Genomic DNA, 16,603 nt, shown 5'->3' with positions numbered 1-16,603 from the left:
TCCAGCCGGGCCTCTGATCTTAGGAGATAAATTTATTGGATCAAAACATGATACTGCTTGGTTGTTTATTGCGGACACCTCAAGTCCCTTTGCTTCCCCAGACGCTCCTTGCCCCCCAATCCCCTGTACTTACTTATTGTGTGATAGCGGGAGTGGACCTGAGGCGTGACGCGCCCGAAGGCTGCTCAAAGAATGCCCTGCGTGTGCTGATGAAGTGGGTGTGCTGGGGGGAGAAAAGGAAACGTTAGCGGGGGATCCTGGAGCGCGAACAAGACCCTAAACGCCCGCCCCCCTAGATCCCAGTGGTCCCCCGTGGGACCAGGACCCATCTCTCCTGCTTCCACCCGAAGGTGTGATCCCTGACCAATACCTGAATCTCAAGCTGTTCAACCTCTTGCGTCAAACCCCTAGCGACGTCACGTCCTTAATAAAGAAAAGATTCATTATTGCACCCTGGACGAGGCCAGCGTCCATGACCCCAAGTGCTCTGTCACATCTTCGCTGCAGGCCCCTGTGTCCCAGGACCTTGCTGCGGCCGTGGACCCCTTGTACCACCGTGCAGCTGTCCCCCAAGCGACTGACAGCACCTGCAAAGGAGACACGTTAAAAAACGCCCATCAAAATGCACAATATGCTATTGCGACCCACCACTATATGCATCATGTGGGGGATGGGGGGGGTGGAAAACAGGTGAGTGTAAATAGCCCTGCACCGCCCCCTGCGTTGGTCCCTTCCCCTAAATCCCCTGACCAAGCACTTGCAATAGCGTCCCTATAAGCAAGTAAATAGCTACGCTTTCACAATTCGCTAAACTTGCAAAATCTGCAATATATTTGGTGAAACCCCTAGAATCCATTGCTGCCTGCCTAGGATCCTATTTTGCCCAAAATTACCGTGAACTCGTTGCACGGCTGCAGCATCATGGTGATCCAAAACAGGCCTCCCATCCAAGTACTAACCGGGCCCAACCCTGCTTAACTTCAACACAGGACCCTGGACATCCTAGGAACTGGGGATCCGGCTGCGTTTGAGAGCGTTGCCGAGGAAAGCAATCGTGCACACAACGCAAAAGGATTACGTCCAAAAAGCAGCAAACACGCTCTGTTGCGCAGGGGAGGGGGCGAAAGCGCGCCCTGGTGACCGGGCTGCAGGTCGGGCCTAGTCCCGTGCTAACACTAGATACCCTAGCCCACATGTCAGTGGCCCCCCCGACAAGGGCCTGCAGGGAGCCTCCTGGGTAGCGAGACCGTGAGAAGCATGACCAAAGCGCCGCCACCGCGAATGCAAAAACGCTATGCTCCGGGCTTCATAACCTGAAAGCGGCCTAAACCCCCAGCGAGCACCCAGCGCGTGGTGAGCTTCCCGAGCAGGAGCAGGCCCCATCCCCAACCGGACACTTCCGCGGCCATCACAAACGGCCCACAGGAATATATAGCGTGAACTGGACCCGAAGGTATAGGAGCGCTTTACCTAGCACCGTATTTACATTTCACACTCAAGCAAGGGGAGATAATAGATTTGCCCATAATCACATGGTGGACGCGACCTCGAGGCTCCAACCTGAGTTACCTACACCAGAAGCGGCAGCGCAGCCGACGGATCACAACGTCTCCCCATAGAACTGGGTAAACCTACATATACAGGGGGCGGCCCCCCCTGGGGATAACTAACTAGTTTTCCCCGAATCACCGGATGTGGACGCGACCACACGGGGACTGAGTCGGCCGGCCCGCAGGAAATGAGGAAACTGTGGAGGGGCCTGCAAGTCTGGGCTCTGTTTCCACAAAGCCGGGCAAATGAATCCGCACTGCACGCTACCGGCCACAGGCATCCGAAAACACCAGCAAGCGCTGCTCCGCTGCGAACGCGACAGATGCAGAGCGCCTGGCCTAGCCTGCAGAAAAAACAGGTTAGTACAGCCTTTAACTCACTACCGGAAATACAGATATACATGGCCGACCCGAATGAGTGGCCGAGTGATTAGAATAAAATGAATAACCCTGTTCACAAAAGTGAAGGTATTGTTTTATTTTAAACTGTAAAAACTGTCTCTCTACAAATATTAAATTGTGTCGGCAGCATTGTATACAACTAGTTTGCCCAGGAAAAAACGATGTGGACGCGACCACGAGGCTCGGCCCCGGGATACGGCACCAAGGTCGGCAGCGCATCCACATCGAGCACCCGGCGCGTAGGGGAGCATCCCGAGCTGGTGCAGCCCCCCACCATAACTACAAACACCTCCGGGGCCACACAATCACCGCACAGGACTGGTGGACTCACCAAAATAATGATATTGCCACTTTGTCAATACGCAAGCTCGACCGGAGCGCTGAACAAAGCACCGTATGCAAAAACTTGATCCGTGACGGGGGGGGGGGGAAGTAGCTAGATAGCCCCGTCACACAGGATGTGGACGCGACCACGAGGCTCACCCCCGGGGCCAGCACCAAAGTCGGCGGCGCGTCGACCTCGAGCACCCGGCGCGTAGGGGAGCAACCCGAGCTGAGCAGCCCCCCCCAGCTAGAAACACCTCCGGGGCTAAGCACAATCAGCGCACAGGACTTGTGGGCCCACCAGATAATTGTATAGCTCTTGAGAAAGCGCGAGCTCGACAGGAGCGCTGAACAAAGCGCCGAAAGCCAAACATAATCCGGGACGGGGGGGACTAACTAGATTGCCCCGTCACACAGGATGTGGACGCGACCACGAGGCTCGACCCTGGAGCTGCGGAGCACACCGCATACCTTCACCTCAGCGCCCCCTACCCAGCACGCACAGTGCTGGCCCAGAACGGAGGGGTGCCGCTGCCAAAGCCCTCCAGATCACTCCGGATCACTCACCGCAGAATAAAGCAGCTCCGAGGACACGACCGAGTTGGCGTCGGGAGAGGGAACAAAGATGCCGTCAGGGGGGCGGGGGAGGACAATATACCTTTCCCCAACCCCCCACTGGCTGGAACTAACGTGCAGGGTGGACACCAACCGGGGTCTCTGAAAACACTAGACTGCCCAGTGTGCCATCTTGTGGCACTAAAGGGGCTGCCCTCTTATGAGGGTCCCCTGCGGGGACAGTCGGTCAGCCCGCATTCTTAACTAGGCCTGCAAGTGAATGTCGGGTCAGGACCACGGCCCTCTCTGAGGAATTCCTGGGAGCCCCAGACATGGGCGGATGAATGGTCAGCCACCCCATCGTGCCAACCCTGAGTTCCAATAACGTCGGCCTCGCCTAAAAACCAAATTCCCTGCGCTTGTGCCCAGAATCTGCTTTTCCCCAATTGGAGAGCGAATGCATCATCTCCCTACTGGACCAAGCGTGGATCGCCCATGAGACGTGGCTCCACTTTGGTAGGCACCCACGAGCCCAACACAGCAGGCAGAGCTGCATCCAGGGCTGGTACAAGCATGCCCGGGAGGGGCCCTACACAGCCCAGCACGTGTCTACACATACAGCCCCCAAGGGTCTCTCCGGTGAGTCTGGGCGCTCAACGGCAGAGGGGGTTGGGGCGGACTCTCAGAGGGCCCAGCAATGTAAAGTAGCGAGGAGAGCCACTTCGGACTTAGTGGCCACCTGGTATGCCAGCGGTGCCGAACCGGGACCAGGGAAGGCTGCCCCCCCACTTTGAAAGTAGGGGAGATTATGTGCTTCGTTGCCCCGAGTCACAGGATGCTGAGGTGAGCTGCCAACGGCGCTAGGGATCGACCCGTGAGCTCCGCGCTGCAGAGTCGGCCGCCGCGCCACACCTCCCTCCTCCACAGGAGCCCCAATTGTAGGTGGGAGGAAGTCACGGAGCCAGGATTGATGATGACCCCTGATTGCCCCTACCCCAGCCCTGGACCACAGTGATGCCCATTCGCGCCCGATCTCCGCTGACCCTAGGGCAGCAATTGAAATGTGGCTGGTCGGGGTAATGTCTGTGAAAGAGACACGGGGGCAACGGCCTCTCAGAGGCGAGACCCTGAGGGGGGGGCACAGACCAACTTACTGCCAATTGCTGGAGCGACTCCGACCCTGTACCCAGGAGATGCAACCCCCAATCTTCCACCGACGACCAGACGGCGTGTCCAGGGCGCAAAAGAGGAAGGCCAGTGGGTGGGGTAAGGCCTATATACCCCCCGTTCCTCGCGCCCTGGAAATGACGTGCCCTGCGCGCCTCACCACCCTGACTGCCAGAGTAGGGGAACTCCTCCCCGAGGATTCCCCACACCTGGAAGAGGGGTGGTTGGCTGGTGCCTTGCTGGCACTAGAGGCCCGCCCTCCTTAGGGCACCCTGCGGGTGCCTTGGGCAGCCGCACAGTATCATCTGAGGTTGAAGGGGCGTGAATAAATGAGGAAGAAGACATGGCGTCACGTGCTGTTGGTCCAATCAGATAACGAGACAGACGAGATACAGTTGAATAAATGTGTAAAACAAAACAAGTGAAGGATCCAAAGCAAGAGTAGATGAAACAAAGGGAGCCGATAATGAAACCTCACAATGAGTACACAGGCGTTAACTTGATCTTTTTGTAGCGCTGTAAACAAAGCGTCTTACTGCTACAAAAACATTGACATTAAAACACTGATGACGGGGACAGAATGAGTGTGGGGAGGCCGGGGGGTGGGTGCATAAAAGCTTATATTGTTGACAGCAGGAGCACTAGAGGGGTTCGAACGGAGAGCCGAAATGACAGGGTAGAAAATGTGACAAGATAAGGTAGTGCCCAAAAAGGGTAAAGCACTGCTGACGGCACGAGTGACAAGAAATGTATGGGGGGGGGGGGGGAGTGGTTGGGTGTTAGGACAGTAAAACAAAAAGTTATGACATTCAGTGAGAAAAATAAGGGAAGAAACGTGTGAAATTCGAGAAATATACTAGACTTTCAAGGATAAGATTCAGGGAGGTAGCATGGTGGGTTAATGCCTCTACACTGCGCGCAGCCTTTAGGTGACAGATTCAAAACCCAGCATGTTCTATCGACCGCGCACCCTGTGAGCCTCAATGCAAGGCCCACGGCTAACGGGAGGCACTCTAATACGACTCATACCAGGCATTAAGAAGCAGTATCAATGTGATAACAAGCGCTGTAGAAAACCCGGGCTATTGTGGCAAGGCAAGGCAAGAAGCGAGCAGAACAATTTGGTGTAAGGGCCAGGCAGAGAGCTATTCTAGGACAAGCTGTCGCCATTGCACGAATGAGGAAAAAAGGGCTCACAAAGTAATTGAAGGAGACTGTATAACGCCGCAAGTAAAACATCCAGTCGGGATGGCCCGGGTGCATGAGGACTGCCGGCTGTTTTCTCTCTCGCCTTTTCCCGCCCTACGGTAACCGGGCTGCATCAAGGCTATAAATGAGCAGCAGTCTTTGCTGGGGGCACCTATTTGTTCTGGAGCAACTTTGAGCTCCAGAAGTCAATAGGAGGCGGGAATGCCTTCACCGACCGGGTTTAGTAACCCACCATACCCTTGTCGTTTTTTCAGGATAATTATCCTTGATGTGCCACAGCCCCGCCGGTACTGTTGAAGCATGAACTTAGGTTAAACAGGGTGAGTCTTATACCCTGACATACCTGTGAGAGTGGAGTTTTTATGTACCTTTATGATTTCTCATTATTGTTTTTAACCTCTTTGAATGTAATGAGTATATTTTAATTACAATAATCTGTGTTCTCAGAAGTTACGGGCTACCATGCCACCTATGATAATATCCACCATATAAGAAGCTTTCTGAAAAATTGGATACTCAGTTACCAGCTTGAATTATATAAACATCAATGTGAATACCCTCTATATTACTTTGTGAAGCCCTGAAGAAGTCTCTTTTTAGAGACGAAACGCGTCAGCTATGATACTTCATTCTTATGAAAATATGAAATAAAGAAATAAAAATTCAAAGAAAACCACACCGATGACTTGGACATCTTTTTATGTCTTCACTGGTATATATTGCTACAATCGTTTGAATGGTGCTGAACCTTTTTTGTGTTTAAGGTACTACATAGCAAAAACCAAAGGAAATGATGGACGGAGTGTTGAACATTGCAAGCACTCACCCCCAGTCAACCGATCTGGGTTTAATCCATCACCGTTCTTTAGCCCACTCTGCCACCCCAGTTCAGACATGCAAATCAGTCTGACCCTGTGCCTCATGGGAACAGTCCAGCCCGAACTGCCAAGCCATGTCTTCCCTGGACCGGAAAAAAGCTTCCTAGGACCGGTTTCTGGCATTTCAGCCGTCTTCAGCCAGGCTTGCTTGAATCCAGTGGCAAAGTGAGCAAGGGACTCACGTCTGAGCATACCCTGCCAACTTATGGCGAACAAAGCAAAAACTAAAGGAAATGATGGACGGAGTGTTGAACATTGCAAGCACTCACCCCCAGTCAACCGATCTGGGTTTAATCCATCACCGTTCTTTAGCCTACTCTGCCACCCCAGTTCAGACATGGCCATATGCAAATCAGTCTGACCCTGTGCCTCATGGGAACAGTCCAGCCCGAACTGCCAAGCCATGTCTTCCCTGGACCGGAAAAAAGCTTCCTAGGACCGGTTTCTGGCATTTCAGCCGTCTTCAGCCAGGCTTGCTTGAATCCAGTGGCAAAGTGAGCAAGGGACTCACGTCTGAGCATACCCTGCCAACTTATGGCGAACAAAGCAAAAACCAAAGGAAATGATGGACGGAGTGTTGAACATTGCAAGCACTCACCCCCAGTCAACCGATCTGGGTTTAATCCATCACCGTTCTTTAGCCCACTCTGCCACCCCAGTTCAGACATGGCCATATGTAAATCAGTCTGACCCTGTGCCTCATGGGAACAGTCCAGCCCGAACTGCCAAGCCATGTCTTCCCTGGACCGGAAAAAAGCTTCCTAGGACCGGTTTCTGGCATTTCAGCCGTCTTCAGCCAGGCTTGCTTGAATCCAGTGGCAAAGTGAGCAAGGGACTCACGTCTGAGCATACCCTGCCAACTTATGGCGAACAAAGCAAAAACCAAAGGAAATGATGGACGGAGTGTTGAACATTGCAAGCACTCACCCCCAGTCAACCGATCTGGGTTTAATCCATCACCGTTCTTTAGCCCACTCTGCCACCCCAGTTCAGACATGGCCATATGCAAATCAGTCTGACCCTGTGCCTCATGGGAACAGTCCAGCCCGAACTGCCAAGCCATGTCTTCCCTGGACCGGAAAAAAGCTTCCTAGGACCGGTTTCTGGCATTTCAGCCGTCTTCAGCCAGGCTTGCTTGAATCCAGTGGCAAAGTGAGCAAGGGACTCACGTCTGAGCATACCCTGCCAACTTATGGCGAACAAAGCAAAAACCAAAGGAAATGATGGACGGAGTGTTGAACATTGCAAGCACTCACCCCCAGTCAACCGATCTGGGTTTAATCCATCACCGTTCTTTAGCCCACTCTGCCACCCCAGTTCAGACATGGCCATATGCAAATCAGTCTGACCCTGTGCCTCATGGGAACAGTCCAGCCCGAACTGCCAAGCCATGTCTTCCCTGGACCGGAAAAAAGCTTCCTAGGACCGGTTTCTGGCATTTCAGCCGTCTTCAGCCAGGCTTGCTTGAATCCAGTGGCAAAGTGAGCAAGGGACTCACGTCTGAGCATACCCTGCCAACTACATAGCCAGACAGCTACAGCATGAAGCGCTATGATGCACTGAGGGTGGCAATAGAGAGAAACATCTCTTGTCCAGGCTGGTGGAGGAGTGCTATCTCCCCAGATATCTGATGAGAAAAACACACACATTTAGACTGAAACTCCAAACATAGTGAGGCAGGTGGCCAAGGTTTGGCAGTTGGCAGTCAATTGTGTACTGAGGAGACCCCCTTACACAAATATGCTCTCACTTTGTTGGCTGTGACCTTTCCACAGTATGCAGACACTGATGGACATGTCCCAGTGGATAGTGGATGGATGGTGTTCGTGGGGGATATAAATCAAAATGGGGTGTTCCTTTTGATGGCTGACGCTACAGACCTGTTTTAGGTACGGCCTGGCCAGTTCCTGCAGTAAGCTAAGAAATCCAACATGGTCCTAGAAATATGGACGGATTTCCCAGCTGAGCCCAATGTGCTCACCATGATACTGGACATAGGATCTGACAGGGGCCTGATCTCATGCTTGTACGCAGCAGTACAGCAGATGGACGGGTGGACATGGAGAGGGTACCTATGGGATGGAATGATGCACTAGGATGCCAACTCACAAAGGGAGAGTGAAAACATGCGTGAGCTCATGTCCAAAATACAACTCGTAATGCAGTTTAAGCTCAAGCAGTTTTTTACTTGCATTCCCCCTACCTCATGCTACAATGACTACCCAGGATATTCCCAACTAGAGCCAAGAGAGGGTTCCCCAGGTGCGGTGGCACTCCGGCACACTTCATGCATATGTCATGGGCCTGCCCCAGACTAGGGGATTACTCGACGGAGGTGGTGGAGAGTCTGTGCAGGTTGATGAGCACCTGAGTGGAGAAAGTGATGCAGCACTGCTTGTTGGGATTGCTGCCGACCCCTGCTAAGAGGGGGAAGATGAGGTTTCACTCTGGCTTGTTTGGTCTGGTACTGGAGAGGACACGCATTGCATTACACTGGGCTAGACCTACGCCACCGTTGCCAAACTGATGGATGGCATACCTCAGGGAGTGGGCGGTGGCTGAGGAATGCAGGCTGAAAAAAAGTTAGAGTGGATGAACACGCAGAGCATAACTTGGAGATACAGGGAGACATTCTGGAGAGTCTGCAGCAGATGATCAGCAGACCAAAGCACACCTTGAGACCTCCGTAAGGATTGGAAATATATCTAGAGGGCAGAGAACTTTGAGGACCAGAGTGAGTGACTGGCAGCGGAAAGTGATGGTTGAGTACCGACTGAGGTTCAGGGGAGAAGGAGGGGGGTGTACCTACTGCATGTGGAGATGAATAACTAAGGTATGAGAGAGAGAGAGAGAGCGAGAGAGAGAGAGAGAGAGAGAGAGAGAGAGAGAGAGAGAGAGAGAGAGAGAGAGAGGAGAGAGAGAGAGAGAGAGAGAGAGAGAGAGAGAGAGAGAGAGAGAGAGAGAGGAGGAGAGGAGAGAGAGAGAGAGAGAGAGAGAGAGAGTGGAGAGCTGTGTCTGGGCTCTGCCACCTTCCCCCGTGCTTGTCTTGAAGGCTTATGGAATTCTGGATAGTGTCATACATACCTTACCAATGTAACACTGCTGCCAAGTTATAATGTTGGCAATTTTTTGCTGTGAATGTTTGTGAAGTGTAAAAGACTTTAATAAAAACAAGTTTTAACCCCTTCGCTGCTAGGCCTCCCCACGTGCTAAGCCTTTTTTTGGCTATTTGGGGGCATATTTTCAAGGAGCTATTGCCGAATTATCGGCACCGTATCGCATCCAAAGTCACGATAAAATTACCGTCCCATTCACAAGCTGGTGCAAACAGCCCATACCACCAGATTCCCTGTGATTGCACCCTCAAAAACATCGCCACGGATGACCACGGCAACTATCGCTAATGAGATGCAGAGTAGGCGTGCTCGAGCAAAAAGCCGCAACAACACCACTCCACAACATTCTCAACGACCAGCCAAAATGACGAAAAGATCCCAAAAGAGGCGATAAGGCGTGTTAGCAGAAGGATTTTAACACCTGCTCCGACCTGGTGCAAAGTCGGACGACAACCGGCAACAGAACGGGAACCAAGCCCAGGGCCCCACCTGAAGATCAACAGATGCCATGGAGCTACTCATCATGCAGCTCAGAGCCCCAACAGGGCCACAACACCCACCGCCACCACCCCCAGGTCTGCCACCCCCACCCGGACCACCAGCGCCCCCCCCCTCCCCCCAGGACCACCACAGAAGCAGTGCCGACAAAGACAGCGGACCTTCAGGAAATGCACCAGCCTCACAGACGTAACGCCAGAGCATGTCATTGCCCACTACAGGCTCAAAAGGACAACCATCCTCTGCATCCTGAACATCATTGCCCAAAGGCTGACAGTGCCAACACAGCAGAGAACCAACATCCCTCCGTAGACAAAGCTGCTGGCTGTGCTGCACCTGTTGGCCTCTGGGACATTCCAACCAACAACTACCATAGTCGGAGGAGTCTCACAGCCAGCCCTATCCAAGTTCCTCAAACTTGTCCTGGATGCCATCATAAGCTTGGTACCCCAGTACCTATACTTCTCCCACACTGCGCAGGAAGAGCTGGAGACCAAGCAAGGATTCTACGCCATAGCTGGATTCCCGCACGTCTTGGGGGCAATCGACTGCACACATGTCCTACTTGTCCCCCCTGCCGACACTGCACACAATTACCGCAACAGAAAGCACACACATTCAATCAATGTGCAGGCAATAGTGGACCACCGGGGACTCTTCACCAATGTCGTCGCCAACTACCCAGGCAGTGTGCACAACTTATACATCTTTTTACAGTCCATCATCAACCGGTGCTTCCAGGATGGCACCTACGGAAATGCAGTGCTCGATGGTAAGTTCCAACTGGACACACCACACACCTCAACTCCACAATCATGCAACCCACAACTCTGGCAATACACACGTCACAAACACACAAACAACATGCCAAATAACATGCCCACCCACCAGACCCAACAGCACAACTTACTGTGGCAACCCAGGACTGCCATGTACATGACCTACCAATGGCATGGCACATCAGCCACACACCAGCGGAATGTGGAGGTAGGTGGCAACCAGGCATGTGCGAAGGAGGCGAGTGACCCATGAATGAGAATGCACACATTGCCAATTGTGGCATGGATGTGCTGAACAGACAGCAGTATGCAGACCGCAGACATATCCATGCCGACAAATACTGCTGGTGGTGGTAGTGTTGTGGACAGTGGACCCAACAATGTCACCCCAGCCAGTGGGGAAGATCTCAGAAATGTAGCTTGTTACGCCCCCCCCCTGTAAGCGTGTGTAGTGGGCTTGCCCGGCATGCGCCAGGCTAGCACAGGGGTTTGTATAAAAAGCACGTAGCCCTGGGTGTGATTCTCTTCCGGAATGCCCAACGTCTGCCAGGGCAGCACCTCTTACCCCACCGCGAGGCCGACGCCGTGTGCGGCAGTGCCTGCGATCATGTGTGCCTGCCGCAGCCTGGGCCGCAGCTCCACGAACCAGTCTCGGCCGCCCCTGTGCATCCTGGCCACACTGCACACCTGCCGACACCGGCATGTCTCTAAGAGTGCCCACCACGTGCCTGTGCCAGCTCTACACCTGAAGCCCGCGACCATTGCAGACTCCTCAGACCATCACGGTCTCCGCGAGCAAGACACGCAGTACTCCTTCCCGTGGACGCACTCCACCGGCATACGCAGCGGACAAGTAGGTTGCACATTTGAAGCTGAGTCTTGATTACGCAATGGCAGAGTACATATTTAAGGCAGAGCTCAAATCCCTATACTCCCTTGGATGTGGTGCCACCAACTCCTTGCAGAGCAGTCCGACCACACGTGTCTGTGGGCCCTTGCGGACTTCTGCCTTAGGCTTACACACCGGTCCAGCAGGCCTCAGACAAATCCTTTCCAGTCCATCCGAGCCAGGGCACAACATTGTCTCTGTGTGCACACCCGCCCTGCTCTGGTGCCTCCACCTCCGTCACCCAGGAAACCTTTCCACATGCCATTCCAACGCCGTGTGTTAGTGATCCAGGAGGAGCTGGCTGCACAGCGGCTGCCCCACGATGACCCCTGCCTCCGGCACACACTGCAGTCGAATCAGACACTCATTTGGAACAGACTCTTGATTTGTCAATTGCAGAGTTGATATCAGTGTACAGGCCTCACCACAGCCTGCATCCCCTTCCAGCTCTGGTGCCACTGACTCTGTGCCACGGGAGTCATGGTCACCCTTCCGTTGGACTAATTTGGGATCTGAGTCCATGGCCTGGGGGTTGTCTTTATCATGTAGCTGATACTGAAATGGTGGGATACAGGAGACTGTAGCATTCATCTCCTACCTTATGCCTGTTTCTGCTTGCTCCTGCCCTCTGCATCATTCCCTGGATGGACACCTTACACTGTCTCCCGTAACACTCCACGACATTCTCCTGGGACATCAACGAGGACCCGCTCAGCTCTTGTGACCCCTATCTCAGTGCACCACAAGTCACCGTTCCTTGCGGGTGTGCCTGCCTCAGTGCATCCAGTGCCACTAACTCTGTGCAGCTCAAGTCATGGACCCTTGCTGTTTGTACTTTGGACTTCTGATTGTCAGATCACTGTTGTAGTTGTTGGCAGCACCAGCCAACCCCTGAGGGGTTGCTTACACTACCCTACACCCATTCAGCACAGGCGTCACTGGACGTGTGATCCTGGCAATAAAGGTGCCGGGTGCACATGCCCGTACCACAAATTATCTCATTGTGTCCGTGTGATCTTTATGTATTCATGTTGGCCCCGAGCCATACCACATCACATCATTCTGTGTACAGCGTGCGCAACCTTATCATCTCAGGCAGTGGTGTAGACCTTTGACATGGCTGTGTCGGACGCCCCTGTGAGCGTAAGTGAGTTGATTGGCGGCGTATAGCAGTACGGCGTTGGGTGTGGTCTTTCGACACCTGGCTCTTGGCATGGTTGAGATTAGGCTTCGGGAAAGAGACAACTGATGCGTGTGTGTCTGGTGTGGTGCCGGCAACACCCATCACGCAATGTGCGATGTTGCTTTGTGGCATGGCCACGGCGTGTGGCCTCGTCCGAGAGGTACATGAGGGTGGGCAAGCCCGCACGGAGTCCGGGAACATATATGCCAACTGTTGTGTGTGTCGCTATTTTCGCAGCATGGGCCAGAGGTCTACACTCAAGCGCAGGGTGAGTTCGGCCAGGCATGTACCCTACATCTGTGTCCGCCCTGTCTTTACCATAGGCTTACACGCACGTGGCCGCACACCTTCAGCATACTACATCACAGTGTCATTGTCAGGCTTATGGACATGCGCAGACGGGCATGGCAATGATGTGCTGTGGGGTGCAGGTGATGCAACCGTGCTGCGCACGCTGGTGAATAGGCTCGGGGGGGGGGGTGGAGCAGCAGTGAAGCTATGTACCACACATTGATGCCGCTCATGTGCAACAGGCAGTACATGTCATACAGGAATCACATAGTCACACATATCACACACCAATGACACAGAGAACCTGCCAACACATCATGCCGAACCAACTGTTGACTTATGTCTCTCTGCACTGTCCAGGTGACCAGGGATATGCACTCTGAGCTTGGATGATGACACCCCTCCGTGCCCAAAACACACAGTCCCAGAGGCAGTACAATGCGGCCCAGAAATGCTCCAGGGGCATCGTGGAACGCACATTTGGCGTATTGAAGTCACGTTTCAGGTGCCTGGACATCACAGGTGGATGGCTCCTGTACAGGCCAGACATCGTATGCAAGATGATCGTTGCATGTTGTGTGTTGCACAACATATGTGTACGCAGCAAGGCACCATGGACACAAGTCCCAGAGGCACCGGATGATGAGGATGAGGCAGGTGGACCACTCCCCACTGCAGCGGCAGCAGGAATAGCCTGCAGGGACAACATCATTACAAATTTCTTTAGATGATCAAGTCACATTGTGACTGTCCTTGGCATTCATAGGACAGCACAGAATGACTACAGGCACGGAATTTGCAAATAAATGCCTTACAAACCTACATTCACTAAGTGCATGTCACTCATCTGTACCGGCACGTCACACAGGCAGGTGTGAGTACGACATGTTTTGATAGCGAGTTTGTAATGTGTTCATGGATGGTGGGTGTGTCACCTCTGTGCAGTGGTGCTGTTTGGGATGTCACGTATTCAAATTGCCAGTCCTGTGTGTCACAGTTGGTAGGGTATCCCACTCTTCGGCATTTCACATGTGTCCAGGGTCATTCCATTTTGACTGCCATTTCTGGCCTACAGGTGACATCAGGGCTCATTGTGGGGTCGGTTATGTACCACCTTGATGCAGGGATGCCCCCTGTGAGTCAGATCCATTAACATGTGCAACATGTACGTAAGTGAGAGTCACTGCCCCTACATTCGTCCACACTGGCATGATTGATTGCTCATGGTCATGACATGTCTGTGTGCAGGAGGGGTTGCTTGTCCCTCTGCAATGCCGTGGGAAAATGCGGTTTCACTGCGTGTTCCAAGCATGTGTCTGCATTGGTGCAGTTTACATGCAGGTTGCGTGTCATTGTACATTGTGACTGTGTGGAGATGCCTATGTGATGCGGGACGATGGTCATTTGCTCTACGTCAACGATGTGGGAGTGTGCTCGTACATTGTCATCTCGCCGTTTTTGTGCTCTGCTTTTATGTTGCGTTATCCCGCATGAGGCGTGGGAATTGCAGGCCTGTTGCTGGTTACTGCTGATTTTTGTATCGTGGTTGGCCTCACCGCTACTTTTTTGGCGCTGCCGTTTCGCATTTTTGCGGCGTGGCGTTGTGTTTAACGTGGTCATTTGATGCGTTATCATGTGACTATCACATGGTGCCACTGGATTGTGAATATCACGTTGACATGGTGTTGTTTTCCCGCGATGGACTACGATATGCAAAGTTGCATTAAGCTAAATTTGCGATGGTTATTACACGTTCTTGAGAATATACTCCTTGGGGTAGTTCGCGCTTAGGCCCCTGTAAATTTTTGACCACCTAATGTATTTATGCCAATATCACAGGGATTCTAAAGGTACCCAGGGTTTGTAGAGTCCTCGGGAGGGGACCCAGAAATTAGCCAAAATACAGCTAAGTTTTGTTTTTTTGTTGAAAAATTGGAAAAAAGTGCTGCAAATGAAAGCGTCTGTTTTTTTCCCTACAAACAGTATCAAGAAAGGGTTTGTGGGGCTGAAATCAACATTTTCCCGGCTTTCAGGGACTGACAGACGTTTGTCAGAAAACGAACATTTTTTACACAGTTTTGGCATTTTACTGGGACATAGCCTATTTTTGCTATTTTTTGTGCTTTCACTCTTCTTCCAGTTAATGGTAGAAATGGGTATGAAAGCAATAATGGATCCTGGAACGCTATACATTTTAGAAAAGTAGACAACATTTTGAATTTAGCAAGGGGTCATTTGTGTGGATTCTTCAAGGTTTCTTTATAGAAACTAACAGTTGAAAATAGGAAAAATTGCAAATGAGATGAAAAAAATAGTCATTTGTGCTAACATTTTCACCTGTAACTTCTTCCAATTATGACAGATGTTTGAAAGCAATATACCGATACATCCGCGGGACCTTTCTGGTTGTGGGTATATATAGGACTTGTAGGTTTACCAAGAATCCGACGAACCCAGAGCCAAACATTGAGCAGCATCTTGCAATATTTTTTTTATTATGTACTTGGTATATAGCAATTCATTTGGGAAAATATATACAGTGAAAATTGGGGATGAAAGACACCTATGGATTTCTGAAATTGGAACAAAATATAGAGTTTAGAAACAGTAGCTATTTGCACATTTCCAAAATTGTGAGTACCAATACTAGCATGAGAATTATAGGACATTTTTCAAAGGGACTACTTTTTATACACATTGTCTTTCATTTAGAAGGCAGAAATGCACCAAACGTCACTAGGTAATAACAGTTGCTCTACAATTCTGTGTTACTCTAAGTCTCCCGATATAAATGGCACCTCACTTGTGTGGGTAGACCTAGTGCCCGCTACAGGAAACAGCTCAAAACGCAATGTGGACACACTTCATTTTTATAGTGAAAACTGACCCTTTTTTTTGCAAAGTGCCTAGCTGTAGATTTTGAACCCTAGCTCTGCCAGCACCTAGGGAAACCTAGCAAACCTATACATTTGTGAAATCTAGACACCCAGGGGAATCCTGGATGGGGTGACTTGTCTGGCTCTCACCAGGTTCTCTTACCCAGAATCCCTTGCAAACCTCAAACATTGTCAAAAAAGCACATTTTCCTCACATTTCTGTGGTGGAAAGTTCTGGAACCTGCATGGAACCACAAAATTCCACCCACAACGCATTTCCCAAAGTCTTCTGAGAAAATTGGTACCTCACTTGTGTGGGTAGGCCTAGTGCCTGTGACAGGAAACGGCCCAAAACGCAATGTGGACACACCACATTTTAACAGTGAAAACTGACCCTTTTTTTGCAAAGTGCCTAGCTGTAGATTTTGAACCCTAGCTCTCCCGGCACCTAGAGAAACTTAGCAAACCTATACATTTTTGAAAACTCGACACCCAGGGGAATCCAGGATGGGGTGACTTGTCTGGCTCTCACCAGGTTCTGTTACCCAGAATCCCTTCCAAACCGCAAACTTTGTAAAAAAATATAATAAATTCCTCACATTTCTGTGGTGGAAAGTTCTGGAATCTGCATGGATCCACAAAATTACACCAACCCCACAGTTCTCAAAATCTTCCTAGAAAAATGGTACCTCACTTGTGTGGGTAGGCCTTGTGCCCGCAGCAGGAAATGGCCCAAAACGCAGCGTGGACACACCACATTTTCACAGTGAAAAAGTACCATTTTTTGCAAAGTGCCTAGCTGTAGATTTTGAACCCTAGCTCTGCTGGCACCTAGGGAAACCTAGCAAACCTATACATTTTTTAAAACTAGAACCCAGGGTAATCC

General features: G+C 51.5%; 1 protein-coding gene across 2 annotated transcripts in view; it reads left to right on the top strand.

The window, feature by feature from the left end:
• Positions 1-16,603, top strand: part of GC (GC vitamin D binding protein) — a 293,245-nt gene that overhangs the window by 32,418 nt on the left and 244,224 nt on the right. The window lies entirely within an intron of this gene.

This window comes from Triturus cristatus, chromosome 2_2 (genome assembly GCF_964204655.1).
Source record: "Triturus cristatus chromosome 2_2, aTriCri1.1, whole genome shotgun sequence".
In the NCBI taxonomy this organism is placed as follows: domain Eukaryota; kingdom Metazoa; phylum Chordata; class Amphibia; order Caudata; family Salamandridae; genus Triturus; species Triturus cristatus.
The sequence above is the reverse complement of the archived record's forward strand: the minus strand, read 5'-3'. Positions and strand labels throughout refer to the sequence as shown.